Source organism: Chiloscyllium punctatum, chromosome 44, assembly GCF_047496795.1.
Source record: "Chiloscyllium punctatum isolate Juve2018m chromosome 44, sChiPun1.3, whole genome shotgun sequence".
Lineage (NCBI taxonomy): Eukaryota > Metazoa > Chordata > Chondrichthyes > Orectolobiformes > Hemiscylliidae > Chiloscyllium > Chiloscyllium punctatum.
This window is the reverse complement of record NC_092782.1, coordinates 3,174,916-3,190,392: the sequence shown is the minus strand read 5'-3', so window position 1 is coordinate 3,190,392 and position 15,477 is coordinate 3,174,916.

Below are 15,477 nucleotides of genomic sequence, written 5' to 3'. Positions count from 1 at the left end.
TCGCCCTCTGTTTCAGCCCGTCTGTTTCAGCCCCTCTGTTTCAGCCCCTCTGTCTCTCGCCCTCTGTTTCAGCCCCTCTGTTTAAGCCCCTCTTTTTCAGCCCCTCTGTTTCAGCCCCTCTGTTTCTCGCCCTCTGTTTCAGCCCCTCTTTTTCAGCCCCTCTGTTTAAGCCCCTCTGTTTCTCGCCCTCTGTTTCAGCCCCCCTGTTTCAGCCCCTCTGTTTCAGCCCCTCTGTGTCTCGCCCTCTGTTTCTAGCCCTCTGTTTCAGCCCCTCTGTTTCTCGCCCTCTGTTTCAGCCCCTCTGTTTCTCGCCCTCTGTTTCAGCCCAACTGTTTCAGCCCCTCTGTTTCTTGCCCTGTTTCAGCCCCTCTGTTTCAGCCTCTCGGTTTCTCGACCTGTGTTTCAGCCCCTCTGTTTCTGCCCCTCTGTTTCTCGCCCTCTGTTTCAGCCCCTCTGTTTCAGCCCCTCTGTTTCAGCCCCTCTGTGTCTCGCACTCTGTTTCTCGCCCTCTGTTTCAGCCCCTCTGTATCTCGCCCTCTGTTTCATCCCCTCTGTTTCAGCCCCTCTGTGTCTCGCCCTGTGTTTCTGCCCCTCTGTTTCAGCCACTCTGTTTCTCGCCCACTGTTTCAGCCCCTCTGTTTCAGCCCCTCTGTTTCTCGCCCTCAGTTTCAGCCCCTCTGTTTCAGCCCCTCTGTTTCAGCCCCTCTGTTTCAGCCCCTCTGTGTCTCGCCCTCTGTTTCTCGCCCTCTGTTTCAGCCCCTCTGTTTCTCGCCCTCTGTTTCAGCCCCTCTCTTTCAGCCCCTCTGTTTCAGCCCCTCTGTTTCTGGCCCTCTGTTTCAGCCCCGCTGTTTCAGCCCCTCTGTATCTCGCCCTCTGTTTCAGCCCCTCTGTTTCAGCCACTCGGTTACTCGCCCTCTGTTTCAGCCCCTCTGTTTCTCGCCCTCTGTTTCAGACCCTCTGTTTCAGCCCCTCTGTTTCTCGCCCTCTGTTTCACGCCCTCTGTTTCAGCCCCTCTGTTTCAGCCCTTCTGTTTCAGCCCCTCTGTTTCTTGCCCTCTGTTTCAGCCCCTCTGTTTCAGCCCCTCTGTTTCAGCCGCTCTGTTTCAGCCCCTCTGTTTCTCGCCCTCTGTTTCAGCCCCTCTGTTTCAGCCCCTCTGTTTCAGCCCCTCTGTGTCTCGCCCTCTGTTTCTAGCCCTCTGTTTCAGCCCCTCTGTTTCTCGTGATTTGTTTCAGCCCCTCTGTTTCAGCCCCTCTGTTTCAGCCCCTCTGTTTCTCGCCCTCTGTTTCAGCCCCTCTGTTTCTCGCCCTCTGTTTCAGCCCCTCTGTTTCAGCCCCTCTGTTTAAGCCCCTCTGTTTCTCGCCCTCTGTTTCAGCCCCTCTGTTACAGCCCCTCTGTTTCAGCCCCTCTGTGTCTCGCCCTCTGTTTCTAGCCCTCTGTTTCAGCCCCTCTGTTTCAGCCCCTCTGTTTCTGCCCCTCTGTTTCTCGCCCTCTGTTTCAGCCCCTCTGTTTCTGCCCCTCTGTTTCTCGCCCTCTGTTTCAGCCCCTCTGTTTCTCGCCCTCTGTTTCAGCCCCTCTGTTTCTCGCCCTCTGTTTCAGCCCCTCTGTTTCAGCCCCTCTGTGTCTCGCCCTCTGTTTCTAGCCCTCTGTTTCAGCCCCTCTGTTTCAGCCCCTCTGTTTAAGCCCCTCTGTTTCTCGCCCTCTGTTTCAGCCCCTCTGTTTCAGCCCCTCTGTTTCAGCCCCTCTGTTTCAGCCCCTCTGTTTCTCACCCTCTGTTTCAGCCCCTCTGTTTCAGCCCCTCTGTTTCAGCCCGTCTGTTTCAGCCCCTCTGTGTCTCGCCCTCTGTTTCTAGCCCTCTGTTTCAGCCACTCTGTTTCAGCCCCTCTGTATCTCGCCCTCTGTTTCAGCCCCTCTGTTTCTCGCCCTCTGTTTCAGCCCCACTGTTTCAGCCCCTCTGTTTCTTGCCCTGTTTCAGCCCCTCTGTTTCAGCCTCTCTGTTTCTCGCCCTCTGTTTCTCGCCCTCTGTTTCAGCCCCTCTGTTTCTGCCCCTCTGTTTCTCGCCCTCTGTTTCAGCCCTTCTGTTTCAGCCCCTCTGTTTCAGCCCCTCTGTTTCTCGCCCTCTGTTTCAACCACTCTGTTTCTGCCCCTCTGCTTCAGCCCCTCTGTTTCTCGCACACTGTTTCAGCCCCTCTGTTTCAGCCCCTCTGTGTCTCGCCCTCAGTTTCAGCCCCTCTGTTTCAGCCCCTCTGTTTCAGCCCCTCTGTGTCTCGCCCTCTGTTTCTCGCCCTCTGTTTCAGCCCCTCTGTTTCAACCCCTCTGTTACAGCCCCTCTGTTTCAGCCACTCTGTTTCTCGCCCTCTCTTTCAGCCCCTCTGTTTCTGGCCCTCTGTTTCATTACCTCTGTTTCAGACCCTCTGTTTCTCGCCCTCTGTTTCAGCCCCTCTGTTTCAGCCTCTCTGTTTTTCGCCCTTTGTTTCAGCCCCTCTGTTTCAGCCCCTCTGTTTCAGACCCTCTGTTTCAGCCCATCTGTTTCAGCCTCTCTGTTTTTCGCCCTTTGTTTCAGCCCCTCTGTTTCAGCCCCTCTGTTTCAGCCCCACTGTTTCTCGCCCTCTGTTTCAGACCCTCTGTTTCAGCCCCTCTGTGTCTCGCCCTCTGTTTCTCGCCCACTGTTTCAGCCCCTCTGTTTCTCGCCCTCTGTTTCAGCCCCTCTTTTTCAGCCCCTCTGTTTCAGCCCCTCTGTTTCTGGCCCTCTGTTTCAGCCCCTCTGTTTCAGCCCCTCTGTATCTCGCCCTCTGCTTCAGCCCCTCTGTTTCTCGCCCTCTGTTTCAGACCCTCTGTTTCAGCCCCTCTGTTTCTCACCCTCTGTTTCACGCCCTCTGTTTCAGCCCCTCTGTTTCAGCCCCTCTGTTTCAGCCCCTCTGTTTCTCGCCCTCTGTTTCAGCCCCTCTGTTTCAGCCCCTCTGTTTCATGCCGCTCTGTTTCAGCCCCTCTGTTTCTCGCCCTCTGTTTCAGCCCCTCTGTTTCAGCCCCTCTGTTTCAGCCCCTCTGTGTCTCGCCCTCTGTTTTTAGCCCTCTGTTTCAGCCCCTCTGTTTCAGCCCCTCTGTTTCTCGCAATTTGTTTCTCGCCCTCTGTTTCAGCCCGTCTGTTTCTCGCCCTCTGTTTCAGCCCCTCTTTTTCAGCACATCTGTTTCAGCCCCTCTGTTTCAGCCCCTCTGTTTCAGCCACTCTGTTACTCGCCCTCTGTTTCAGCCCCTCTGTTTCTCGCCCTCTGTTTCAGACCCTCTGTTTCAGCCACTCTGTTTCTCGCCCTCTGTTTCACGCCCTCTGTTTCAGCCCCTCTGTTTCAGCCGCTCTGTTTTAGCCCCTCTGTTTCTCGCCGTCTGTTTAAGCCCCTCTTTTTCAGCCCCTCTGTTTCAGCCCATCTGTGTCTCGCCCTCTGTTTCTAGCCCTCTGTTTCAGCCCCTCTGTTTCAGCCCCTCTGTTTCTCGCAATTTGTTTCAGCCCCTCTGTTTCTCGCCCTCTGTTTCAGCCCCTCTGTTTCAGCCCCTCTGTTTCTTGCCCTGTTTCAGCCCCTCTGTTTCAGCCTCTCTGTTTCTCGCCCTCTGTTTCTCGCTCTCTGTTTCAGCCCCTCTGTTTCTGCCCCTCTGTTTCTCGCCCTCTGTTTCAGCCCCTCTGTTTCAGCCCCTCTGTTTCAGCCCCTCTGTTTCAGCTCCTCTGTTTCTCGCCCTCTGATTCAGCCCCTCTGTTTCAGCCCCTCTGTATCTCGCCCGCTGTTTCAGCCCCTCTGTTTCACCCCCTCTGTGTCTCGCCCTCTGTTTCAGCCCCTCTGTTTCTCGCCCTCTGTTTCAGCCACTCTGTTTCTGCCCCTCTGTTTCAGCCGCTCTGTTTCTCGCCCACTGTTTCAGCCCTTCTGTTTCAGCCCCTCTGTTTCTCGCCCTCTGTTTCAACCCCTCTGTTTCAGCCACTCTGTTTCTCGCCCTCTGTTTCAGCCCCTCTGTTTCAGCCTCTCTGTTTCAATACCCTCTGTTTCACGCCCTCTGTTTCAGCCCCTCTGTTTCAGCCACTCGGTTTCAGCCCCTCTGTTTCAGCCCCTCTGTTTCTCGCCCTCTGTTTCTCGCCCTCTGTTTCAGCCCCTCTGTTTCAGCCCCTCTGTTTCTCGCCCTCTGTTTCAGCCCCTCTGTTTCAGCCCCTCTGTGTCTCGCCCTCTGTTTCTCGCCCTCAGTTTTAGCCCCTCTGTTTCAGCCCCTCTGTTTCAGCCCCTCTGTTTCAGCCCCTCTGTTTCTCGCCCTCTGTTTCTCGACCTCTGTTTCAGCCCCTCTGTTTCTCACCCTCTGTTTCAGACCCTCTGTTTCAGCCTCTCTGTTTCTCGCCCTCTGTTTCACGCCCTCTGTTTCAGAACCTCTGTTTCAGCCACTCTGTTTCAGCCTCTCTGTTTCAGCCCCTCTGTTTCTCGCCCTCTGTTTCTCGCCCTCTGTTTCAGCCCCTCTGTTTCTCGCCCTCTGTTTCAGCCCCTCTGTTTCAGACCCTGTGTTTCTGCCCCTCTGTTTCTCGCCCTCTGTTTCAGCCCCTCTGTTTCAGCCCCTCTGTGTCTCGCCCTCTGTTTCTCGCCCTCTGTTTTAGCCCCTCTGTTTCAGCCCCTCTGTTTCAGCCCCTCTGTTTCTCGCCCTCTGTTTCTCGCCCTCTGTTTCAGCCCCTCTGTTTCAGCCCCTCTGTTTCTCGCCCTCTGTTTCAGCCCCCCTTTTTCAGCCCCTCTGTTTCTCGCCCTCTGTTTCAGCCCCTCTGTTTCAGCCCCTCTGTTTCTCGCCCTCTGTTTCAGCCCCCCTTTTTCAGCCCCTCGGTTTCTCGCCCTCTGTCTCTCGCACTCTGTTTCAGCCCCTCTGTTTCAGCCCCTCTGTTTCAGCCCCTCTTTTTCTCGCCCTCAGTTTCAGCCCCTGTGTTTCAGCCCCTCTCTTTCTCGCCCTCTGTTTCAGCCCCTCTGTGTCATTCCCTCTGTATCAGCCCCTCTGTTTCAGCCCCTCTGTTTCTCACCCTCTGTTTCAGCCCCTCTGTCTCAGCACCTCTGTTTCTCCCACTCTGTTTCAGCTCCTCTGTTTCAGCCCTTCTGTTTCAGCTCCTCTGTTTCAGGCCCTCAGTTTCTCGCCCTCAGTTTCAGCCCCTCTGTTTCACCACTCCGTTTCAGCCCCTCTGCTTTTCGCCCTCTGTTTCAGCCCTTCTGTTTTAGCCCCTCTGTCACTCGCCCTCTGTTTCAGCCCCTCTGATTCAGCCACTCTGTTTCAGTCGCTCTGCTTCAGCCCCTCTGTTTCAGCCCCTCTGTTTCTCGCCCTCTGTTTCTCGCCCTCTGTTTCAGCCCGTCTGTTTCAGCCCCTCTGTTTCAGCCCCTCTGTCTCTCGCCCTCTGTTTCAGCCCCTCTGTTTCAGCTCCTCTGTTTCTCGCCCTCTGTTTCAGCCCCTCTGTTTCTCGCCCTCTGTTTCAGCCCCTCTTTTTCAGCCCCTCTGTTTAAGCCCCTCTGTTTCTCGCCCTCTGTTTCAGCCCCCCTGTTTCAGCCCCTCTGTTTCAGCCCCTCTGTGTCTCGCCCTCTGTTTCTAGCCCTCTGTTTCAGCCCCTCTGTTTCAGCCCCTCTGTTTCTCGCCCTCTGTTTCAGCCCCTCTGTTTCTCGCCCTCTGTTTCAGCCCAACTGTTTCAGCCCCTCTGTTTCTTGCCCTGTTTCAGCCCCTCTGTTTCAGCCTCTCTGTTTCTCGACCTCTGTTTCAGCCCCTCTGTTTCTGCCCCTCTGTTTCTCGCCCTCTGTTTCAGCCCCTCTGTTTCAGCCCCTCTGTGTCTCGCCCTCTGTTCCTCGCCCTCTGTTTCAGCCCCTCTGTATCTCGCCCTCTGTTTCATCCCCTCTGTTTCAGCCCCTCTGTGTCTCGCCCTGTGTTTCTGCCCCTCTGTTTCAGCCCCTCTGTTTCTCGCCCACTGTTTCAGCCCCTCTGTTTCAGCCCCTCTGTTTCTCGCCCTCAGTTTCAGCCCCTCTGTTTCAGCCCCTCTGTTTCAGCCCCTCTGTTTCAGCCCCTCTGTGTCTCGCCCTCTGTTTCTCGCCCTCTGTTTCAGCCCCTCTGTTTCTCGCCCTCTGTTTCAGCCCCTCTCTTTCAGCCCCTCTGTTTCAGCCCCTCTGTTTCTGGCCCTCTGTTTCAGCCCCTCTGTTTCAGCCCCTCTGTATCTCGCCCTCTGTTTCAGCCCCTCTGTTTCAGCCACTCGGTTACTCGCCCTCTGTTTCAGCCCCTCTGTTTCTCGCCCTCTGTTTCACGCCCTCTGTTTCAGCCCCCCTGTTTCAGCCCTTCTGTTTCAGCCCCTCTGTTTCTTGCCCTCTGTTTCAGCCCCTCTGTTTCAGCCCCTCTGTTTCAGCCGCTCTGTTTCAGCCCCTCTGTTTCTCGCCCTCTGTTTCAGCCCCTCTGTTTCAGCCCCTCTGTTTCAGCCCCTCTGTGTCTCGCCCTCTGTTTCTAGCCCTCTGTTTCAGCCCCTCTGTTTCTCGCGATTTGTTTCAGCCCCTCTGTTATTCGCCCTCTGTTTCAGCCCCTCAGATTCAGCCCCTCTGTTTCTCGCCCTCTGTTTCAGCCCCCCTTTTTCAGCCCCTCTGTTTCTCGCCCTCTGTCTCTCGCACTCTGTTTCAGCCCCTCTGTTTCAGCCCCTCTTTTTCTCGCCCTCTGTTTCAGCCCCTGTGTTTCAGCCCCTCTCTTTCTCGCCCTCTGTTTCAGCCCCTCTGTTTCAGCCCCTATGTTTCTCGCCCTCTGTCTCTCGCACACTGTTTCTGCCCCTCTGTTTCAGCCCACCTGTTTCTCGCCCTCTGTTTCAGCCCGTCTGTGTCATTCCCTCTGTTTCAGCACCTCTGTTTCAGCCCCTCTGTTTCTCACCCTCTGTTTCAGCCCCTCTCTTTCAGCCCCTCTGTTTCTCCCACTCTGTTTCAGCTCCTCTGTTTCAGCCCTTCTGTTTCAGCCCCTCTGTTTCAGCCCCTCAGTTTCTCGCCCTCAGTTTCAGCCCCTCTGTTTCACCACTCCGTTTCAGCCCCTCTGGTTTTCGCCCTCTGTTTCAGCCCCTCTGTTTTAGCCCCTCTGTTTCTCGCCCTCTGTTTCAGCCCCTCTGACTCAGCCACTCTGTTTCAGACGCTCTGCTTCAGCACCTCTGTTTCTCGCCCTCTGTTTCAGCCCTTCTGTTTTAGCCCCTCTGTTTCAGCCCCTCTGTTTCTCGCCCTCTGTTTCAACCACTCTGTTTCTGCCCCTCTGCTTCAGCCCCTCTGTTTCTCGCACACTGTTTCAGCCCCTCTGTTTCAACCCCTCTGTGTCTCGCCCTCAGTTTCAGCCCCTCTGTTTCAGCCCCTCTGTTTCAGCCCCTCTGTTTCAGCCCCTCTGTGTCTCGCCCTCTGTTTCTCGCCCTCTGTTTCAGCCCCTCTGTTTCAACCCCTCTGTTACAGCCCCTCTGTTTCAGCCACTCTGTTTCTCGCCCTCTCTTTCAGCCCCTCTGTTTCTGGCCCTCTGTTTCATTACCTCTGTTTCAGCCCCTGTGTTTCAGCCCCTCTCTTTCTCGCCCTCTGTTTCAGCCCCTCTGTTTCAGCCCCTATGTTTCTCGCCCTCTGTCTCTCGCACACTGTTTCTGCCCCTCTGTTTCAGCCCACCTGTTTCTCGCCCTCTGTTTCAGCCCGTCTGTGTCATTCCCTCTGTTTCAGCACCTCTGTTTCAGCCCCTCTGTTTCTCACCCTCTGTTTCAGCCCCTCTCTTTCAGCCCCTCTGTTTCTCCCACTCTGTTTCAGCTCCTCTGTTTCAGCCCTTCTGTTTCAGCCCCTCTGTTTCAGCCCCTCAGTTTCTCGCCCTCAGTTTCAGCCCCTCTGTTTCACCACTCCGTTTCAGCCCCTCTGGTTTTCGCCCTCTGTTTCAGCCCCTCTGTTTTAGCCCCTCTGTTTCTCGCCCTCTGTTTCAGCCCCTCTGACTCAGCCACTCTGTTTCAGACGCTCTGCTTCAGCACCTCTGTTTCTCGCCCTCTGTTTCAGCCCTTCTGTTTTAGCCCCTCTGTTTCAGCCCCTCTGTTTCTCGCCCTCTGTTTCAACCACTCTGTTTCTGCCCCTCTGCTTCAGCCCCTCTGTTTCTCGCACACTGTTTCAGCCCCTCTGTTTCAACCCCTCTGTGTCTCGCCCTCAGTTTCAGCCCCTCTGTTTCAGCCCCTCTGTTTCAGCCCCTCTGTTTCAGCCCCTCTGTGTCTCGCCCTCTGTTTCTCGCCCTCTGTTTCAGCCCCTCTGTTTCAACCCCTCTGTTACAGCCCCTCTGTTTCAGCCACTCTGTTTCTCGCCCTCTCTTTCAGCCCCTCTGTTTCTGGCCCTCTGTTTCATTACCTCTGTTTCAGACCCTCTCTTTCTCGCCCTCTGTTTCAGCCCCTCTGTTTCAGCCTCTCTGTTTTTCGCCCTTTGTTTCAGCCCCTCTGTTTCAGCCCCTCTGTTTCAGACCCTCTGTTTCTCGCCCTCTGTTTCAGCCCATCTGTTTCAGCCTCTCTGTTTTTCGCCCTTTGTTTCAGCCCCTCTGTTTCAGCCCCTCTGTTTCAGCCCCACTGTTTCTCGCCCTCTGTTTCAGACCCTCTGTTTCAGCCCCTCTGTGTCTCGCCCTCTGTTTCTCGCCCACTGTTTCAGCCCCTCTGTTTCTCGCCCTCTGTTTCAGCCCCTCTTTTTCAGCCCCTCTGTTTCAGCCCCTCTGTTTCTGGCCCTCTGTTTCAGCCCCTCTGTTTCAGCCCCTCTGTATCTCGCCCTCTGCTTCAGCCCCTCTGTTTCTCGCCCTCTGTTTCAGACCCTCTGTTTCAGCCCCTCTGTTTCTCACCCTCTGTTTCACGCCCTCTGTTTCAGCCCCTCTGTTTCAGCCCCTCTGTTTCAGCCCCTCTGTTTCTCGCCCTCTGTTTCAGCCCCTCTGTTTCAGCCCCTCTGTTTCATGCCGCTCTGTTTCAGCCCCTCTGTTTCTCGCCCTCTGTTTCAGCCCCTCTGTTTCAGCCCCTCTGTTTCAGCCCCTCTGTTTCAGCCCCTCTGTGTCTCGCCCTCTGTTTTTAGCCCTCTGTTTCAGCCCCTCTGTTTCAGCCCGTCTGTTTCTCGCCCTCTGTTTCAGCCCCTCTTTTTCAGCACATCTGTTTCAGCCCCTCTGTTTCAGCCCCTCTGTTTCAGCCACTCTGTTACTCGCCCTCTGTTTCAGCCCCTCTGTTTCTCGCCCTCTGTTTCAGACCCTCTGTTTCAGCCACTCTGTTTCTCGCCCTCTGTTTCACGCCCTCTGTTTCAGCCCCTCTGTTTCAGCCGCTCTGTTTCAGCCCCTCTGTTTCTCGCCGTCTGTTTAAGCCCCTCTTTTTCAGCCCCTCTGTTTCAGCCCATCTGTGTCTCGCCCTCTGTTTCTAGCCCTCTGTTTCAGCCCCTCTGTTTCAGCCCCTCTGTTTCTCGCAATTTGTTTCAGCCCCTCTGTTTCTCGCCCTCTGTTTCAGCCCCTCTGTTTCAGCCCCTCTGTTTCTTGCCCTGTTTCAGCCCCTCTGTTTCAGCCTCTCTGTTTCTCGCCCTCTGTTTCTCGCTCTCTGTTTCAGCCCCTCTGTTTCTGCCCCTCTGTTTCTCGCCCTCTGTTTCAGCCCCTCTGTTTCAGCCCCTCTGTTTCAGCCCCTCTGTTTCAGCCCCTCTGTTTCTCGCCCTCTGATTCAGCCCCTCTGTTTCAGCCCCTCTGTATCTCGCCCGCTGTTTCAGCCCCTCTGTTTCACCCCCTCTGTGTCTCGCCCTCTGTTTCTCGCCCTCTGTTTCAGCCACTCTGTTTCTGCCCCTCTGTTTCAGCCGCTCTGTTTCTCGCCCACTGTTTCAGCCCTTCTGTTTCAGCCCCTCTGTTTCTCGCCCTCTGTTTCAGCCCCTCTGTTTCAGCCACTCTGTTTCTCGCCCTCTGTTTCAGCCCCTCTGTTTCAGCCTCTCTGTTTCAGTCCCTCTGTTTCACGCCCTCTGTTTCAGCCCCTCTGTTTCAGCCACTCTGTTTCAGCCCCTCTGTTTCTGCCCCTCTGTTTCTCGCCCTCTGTTTCAGCCCCTCTGTTTCAGCCCCTCTGTGTCTCGCCCTCTGTTTCTCGCCCTCAGTTTTAGCCCCTCTGTTTCAGCCGCTCTGTTTCAGCCCCTCTGTTTCAGCCCCTCTGTTTCTCGCCCTCTGTTTCTCGACCTCTGTTTCAGCACCTCTGTTTCTCACCCTCTGTTTCAGACCCTCTGTTTCAGCCTCTCTGTTTCTCGCCCTCTGTTTCACGCCCTCTGTTTCAGAACCTCTGTTTCAGCCACTCTGTTTCAGCCCCTCTGTTTCTCGCCCTCTGTTTCTCGCCCTCTGTTTCAGCCCCTCTGTTTCTCGCCCTCTGTTTCAGCCCTTCTGTTTCAGACCCTGTGTTTCTGCCCCTCTGTTTCTCGCCCTCTGTTTCAGCCCCTCTGTTTCAGCCCCTCTGTGTCTCGCCCTCTGTTTCTCGCCCTCTGTTTTAGCCCCTCTGTTTCAGCCCCTCTGTTTCAGCCCCTCTGTTTCTCGCCCTCTGTTTCTCGCCCTCTGTTTCAGCCCCTCTGTTTCAGCCCCTCTTTTTCTCGCCCTCTGTTTCAGCCCCCCTTTTTCAGCCCCTCTGTTTCTCGCCCTCTGTTTCAGCCCCTCTGTTTCAGCCCCTCTGTTTCTCGCCCTCTGTTTCAGCCCCCCTTTTTCAGCCCCTCTGTTTCTCGCCCTCTGTCTCTCGCACTCTGTTTCAGCCCCTCTGTTTCAGCCCCTCTTTTTCTCGCCCTCAGTTTCAGCCCCTGTGTTTCAGCCCCTCTCTTTCTCGCCCTCTGTTTCAGCCCCTCTGTTTCAGCCCCTATGTTCTCGCCCTCTGTTTCTGCCCCTCTGTTTCAGCCCCTCTGTTTCAGCCACTCTGTTTCTCGCCCTCTGTTTCAGCCCCTCTGTGTCATTCCCTCTGTATCAGCCCCTCTGTTTCAGCCCCTCTGTTTCTCACCCTCTGTTTCAGCCCCTCTGTCTCAGCACCTCTGTTTCTCCCACTCTGTTTCAGCTCCTCTGTTTCAGCCCTTCTGTTTCAGCTCCTCTGTTTCAGCCCCTCAGTTTCTCGCCCTCAGTTTAAGCCCCTCTGTTTCACCACTCCGTTTCAGCCCCTCTGGTTTTCGCCCTCTGTTTCAGCCCTTCTGTTTTAGCCCCTCTGTCACTCGCCCTCTGTTTCAGCCCCTCTGATTCAGCCACTCTGTTTCAGTCGCTCTGCTTCAGCCCCTCTGTTTCAGCCCCTCTGTTTCTGGCCCTCTGTTTCTCGCCCTCTGTTTCAGACCCTCTGTTTCAGCCCCTCTGTTTCAGCCCCTCTGTCTCTCGCCCTCTGTTTCAGCCCCTCTGTTTAAGCCCCTCTTTTTCAGCCCCTCTGTTTCAGCCCCTCTGTTTCTCGCCCTCTGTTTCAGCCCCTCTTTTTCAGCCCCTCTGTTTAAGCCCCTCTGTTTCTCGCCCTCTGTTTCAGCCCCCCTGTTTCAGCCCCTCTGTTTCAGCCCCTCTGTGTCTCGCCCTCTGTTTCTAGCCCTCTGTTTCAGCCCCTCTGTTTCTCGCCCTCTGTTTCAGCCCCTCTGTTTCTCGCCCTCTGTTTCAGCCCAACTGTTTCAGCCCCTCTGTTTCTTGCCCTGTTTCAGCCCCTCTGTTTCAGCCTCTCGGTTTCTCGACCTGTGTTTCAGCCACTCTGTTTCTGCCCCTCTGTTTCTCGCCCTCTGTTTCAGCCCCTCTGTTTCAGCCCCTCTGTGTCTCGCACTCTGTTTCTCGCCCTCTGTTTCAGCCCCTCTGTATCTCGCCCTCTGTTTCATCCCCTCTGTTTCAGCCCCTCTGTGTCTCGCCCTGTGTTTCTGCCCCTCTGTTTCAGCCACTCTGTTTCTCGCCCACTGTTTCAGCCCCTCTGTTTCAGCCCCTCTGTTTCTCGCCCTCAGTTTCAGCCCCTCTGTTTCAGCCCCTCTGTTTCAGCCCCTCTGTTTCAGCCCCTCTGTGTCTCGCCCTCTGTTTCTCGCCCTCTGTTTCAGCCCCTCTGTTTCTCGCCCTCTGTTTCAGCCCCTCTCTTTCAGCCCCTCTGTTTCAGCCCCTCTGTTTCTGGCCCTCTGTTTCAGCCCCGCTGTTTCAGCCCCTCTGTATCTCGCCCTCTGTTTCAGCCCCTCTGTTTCAGCCACTCGGTTACTCGCCCTCTGTTTCAGCCCCTCTGTTTCTCGCCCTCTGTTTCAGACCCTCTGTTTCAGCCCCTCTGTTTCTCGCCCTCTGTTTCACGCCCTCTGTTTCAGCCCCTCTGTTTCAGCCCTTCTGTTTCAGCCCCTCTGTTTCTTGCCCTCTGTTTCAGCCCCTCTGTTTCAGCCCCTCTGTTTCAGCCGCTCTGTTTCAGCCCCTCTGTTTCTCGCCCTCTGTTTCAGCCCCTCTGTTTCAGCCCCTCTGTTTCAGCCCCTCTGTGTCTCGCCCTCTGTTTCTAGCCCTCTGTTTCAGCCCCTCTGTTTCTCGTGATTTGTTTCAGCCCCTCTGTTATTCGCCCTCTGTTTCAGACCCTCAGATTCAGCCCCTCTGTTTCTCGCCCTCTGTTTCAGCCCCCCTTTTTCAGCCCCTCTGTTTCTCGCCCTCTGTCTCTCGCACTCTGTTTCAGCCCCTCTGTTTCAGCCCCTCTTTTTCTCGCCCTCTGTTTCAGCCCCTGTGTTTCAGCCCCTCTCTTTCTCGCCCTCTGTTTCAGCCCCTCTGTTTCAGCCCCTATGTTTCTCGCCCTCTGTCTCTCGCACTCTGTTTCTGCCCCTCTGTTTCAGCCCACCTGTTTCTCGCCCTCTGTTTCAGCCCCTCTGTGTCATTCCCTCTGTTTCAGCACCTCTGTTTCAGCCCCTCTGTTTCTCACCCTCTGTTTCAGCCCCTCTGTTTCAGCCCCTCTGTTTCTCCCACTCTGTTTCAGCTCCTCTGTTTCAGCCCTTCTGTTTCAGCCCCTCTGGTTCAGCCCCTCAGTTTCTCGCCCACAGTTTCAGCCCCTCTGTTTCACCACTCCGTTTCAGCCCCTCTGGTTTTCGCCCTCTGTTTCAGCCCCTCTGTTTTAGCCCCTCTGTTTCTCGCCCTCTGTTTCAGCCCCTCTGATTCAGCCCCTCTGTTTCTCGCCCTCTGTTTCAGCCCCTCTGTTTCTCGCCCTCTGTTTCAGCCCCTCTGTTTCAGCCCCTCTGTTTAAGCCCCTCTGTTTCTCGCCCTCTGTTTCAGCCCCTCTGTTACAGCCCCTCTGTTTCAGCCCCTCTGTGTCTCGCCCTCTGTTTCTAGCCCTCTGTTTCAGCCCCTCTGTTTCAGCCCCTCTGTTTCTGCCCCTCTGTTTCTCGCCCTCTGTTTCAGCCCCTCTGTTTCTGCCCCTCTGTTTCTCGCCCTCTGTTTCAGCCCCTCTGTTTCTCGCCCTCTGTTTCAGCCCCTCTGTTTCTCGCCCTCTGTTTCAGCCCCTCTGTTTCAGCCCCTCTGTGTCTCGCCCTCTGTTTCTAGCCCTCTGTTTCAGCCCCTCTGTTTCAGCCCCTCTGTTTAAGCCCCTCTGTTTCTCGCCCTCTGTTTCAGCCCCTCTGTTTCAGCCCCTCTGTTTCAGCCCCTCTGTTTCAGCCCCTCTGTTTCTCACCCTCTGTTTCAGCCCCTCTGTTTCAGCCCCTCTGTTTCAGCCCGTCTGTTTCAGCCCCTCTGTGTCTCGCCCTCTGTTTCTAGCCCTCTGTTTCAGCCACTCTGTTTCAGCCCCTCTGTTTCTCGCCCTCTGTTTCAGCCCCTCTGTTTCTCGCCCTCTGTTTCAGCCCCACTGTTTCAGCCCCTCTGTTTCTTGCCCTGTTTCAGCCCCTCTGTTTCAGCCTCTCTGTTTCTCGCCCTCTGTTTCTCGCCCTCTGTTTCAGCCCCTCTGTTTCTGCCCCTCTGTTTCTCGCCCTCTGTTTCAGCCCTTCTGTTTCAGCCCCTCTGTTTCAGCCCCTCTGTTTCTCGCCCTCTGTTTCAACCACTCTGTTTCTGCCCCTCTGCTTCAGCCCCTCTGTTTCTCGCACACTGTTTCAGCCCCTCTGTTTCAGCCCCTCTGTGTCTCGCCCTCAGTTTCAGCCCCTCTGTTTCAGCCCCTCTGTTTCAGCCCCTCTGTGTCTCGCCCTCTGTTTCTCGCCCTCTGTTTCAGCCCCTCTGTTTCAACCCCTCTGTTACAGCCCCTCTGTTTCAGCCACTCTGTTTCTCGCCCTCTCTTTCAGCCCCTCTGTTTCTGGCCCTCTGTTTCATTACCTCTGTTTCAGACCCTCTGTTTCTCGCCCTCTGTTTCAGCCCCTCTGTTTCAGCCTCTCTGTTTTTCGCCCTTTGTTTCAGCCCCTCTGTTTCAGCCCCTCTGTTTCAGACCCTCTGTTTCTCGCCCTCTGTTTCAGCCCATCTGTTTCAGCCTCTCTGTTTTTCGCCCTTTGTTTCAGCCCCTCTGTTTCAGCCCCTCTGTTTCAGCCCCACTGTTTCTCGCCCTCTGTTTCAGACCCTCTGTTTCAGCCCCTCTGTGTCTCGCCCTCTGTTTCTCGCCCACTGTTTCAGCCCCTCTGTTTCTCGCCCTCTGTTTCAGCCCCTCTTTTTCAGCCCCTCTGTTTCAGCCCCTCTGTTTCTGGCCCTCTGTTTCAGCCCCTCTGTTTCAGCCCCTCTGTATCTCGCCCTCTGCTTCAGCCCCTCTGTTTCTCGCCCTCTGTTTCAGACCCTCTGTTTCAGCCCCTCTGTTTCTCACCCTCTGTTTCACGCCCTCTGTTTCAGCCCCTCTGTTTCAGCCCCTCTGTTTCAGCCCCTCTGTTTCTCGCCCTCTGTTTCAGCCCCTCTGTTTCAGCCCCTCTGTTTCATGCCGCTCTGTTTCAGCCCCTCTGTTTCTCGCCCTCTGTTTCAGCCCCTCTGTTTCAGCCCCTCTGTTTCAGCCCCTCTGTGTCTCGCCCTCTGTTTTTAGCCCTCTGTTTCAGCCCCTCTGTTTCAGCCCCTCTGTTTCTCGCAATTTGTTTCTCGCCCTCTGTTTCAGCCCGTCTGTTTCTCGCCCTCTGTTTCAGCCCCTCTTTTTCAGCACATCTGTTTCAGCCCCTCTGTTTCAGCCCCTCTGTTTCAGCCACTCTGTTACTCGCCCTCTGTTTCAGCCCCTCTGTTTCTCGCCCTCTGTTTCAGACCCTCTGTTTCAGCCACTCTGTTTCTCGCCCTCTGTTTCACGCCCTCTGTTTCAGCCCCTCTGTTTCAGCCGCTCTGTTTTAGCCCCTCTGTTTCTCGCCGTCTGTTTAAGCCCCTCTTTTTCAGCCCCTCTGTTTCAGCCCATCTGTGTCTCGCCCTCTGTTTCTAGCCCTCTGTTTCAGCCCCTCTGTTTCAGCCCCTCTGTTTCTCGCAATTTGTTTCAGCCCCTCTGTTTCTCGCCCTCTGTTTCAGCCCCTCTGTTTCAGCCCCTCTGTTTCTTGCCCTGTTTCAGCCCCTCTGTTTCAGCCTCTCTGTTTCTCGCCCTCTGTTTCTCGCTCTCTGTTTCAGCCCCTCTGT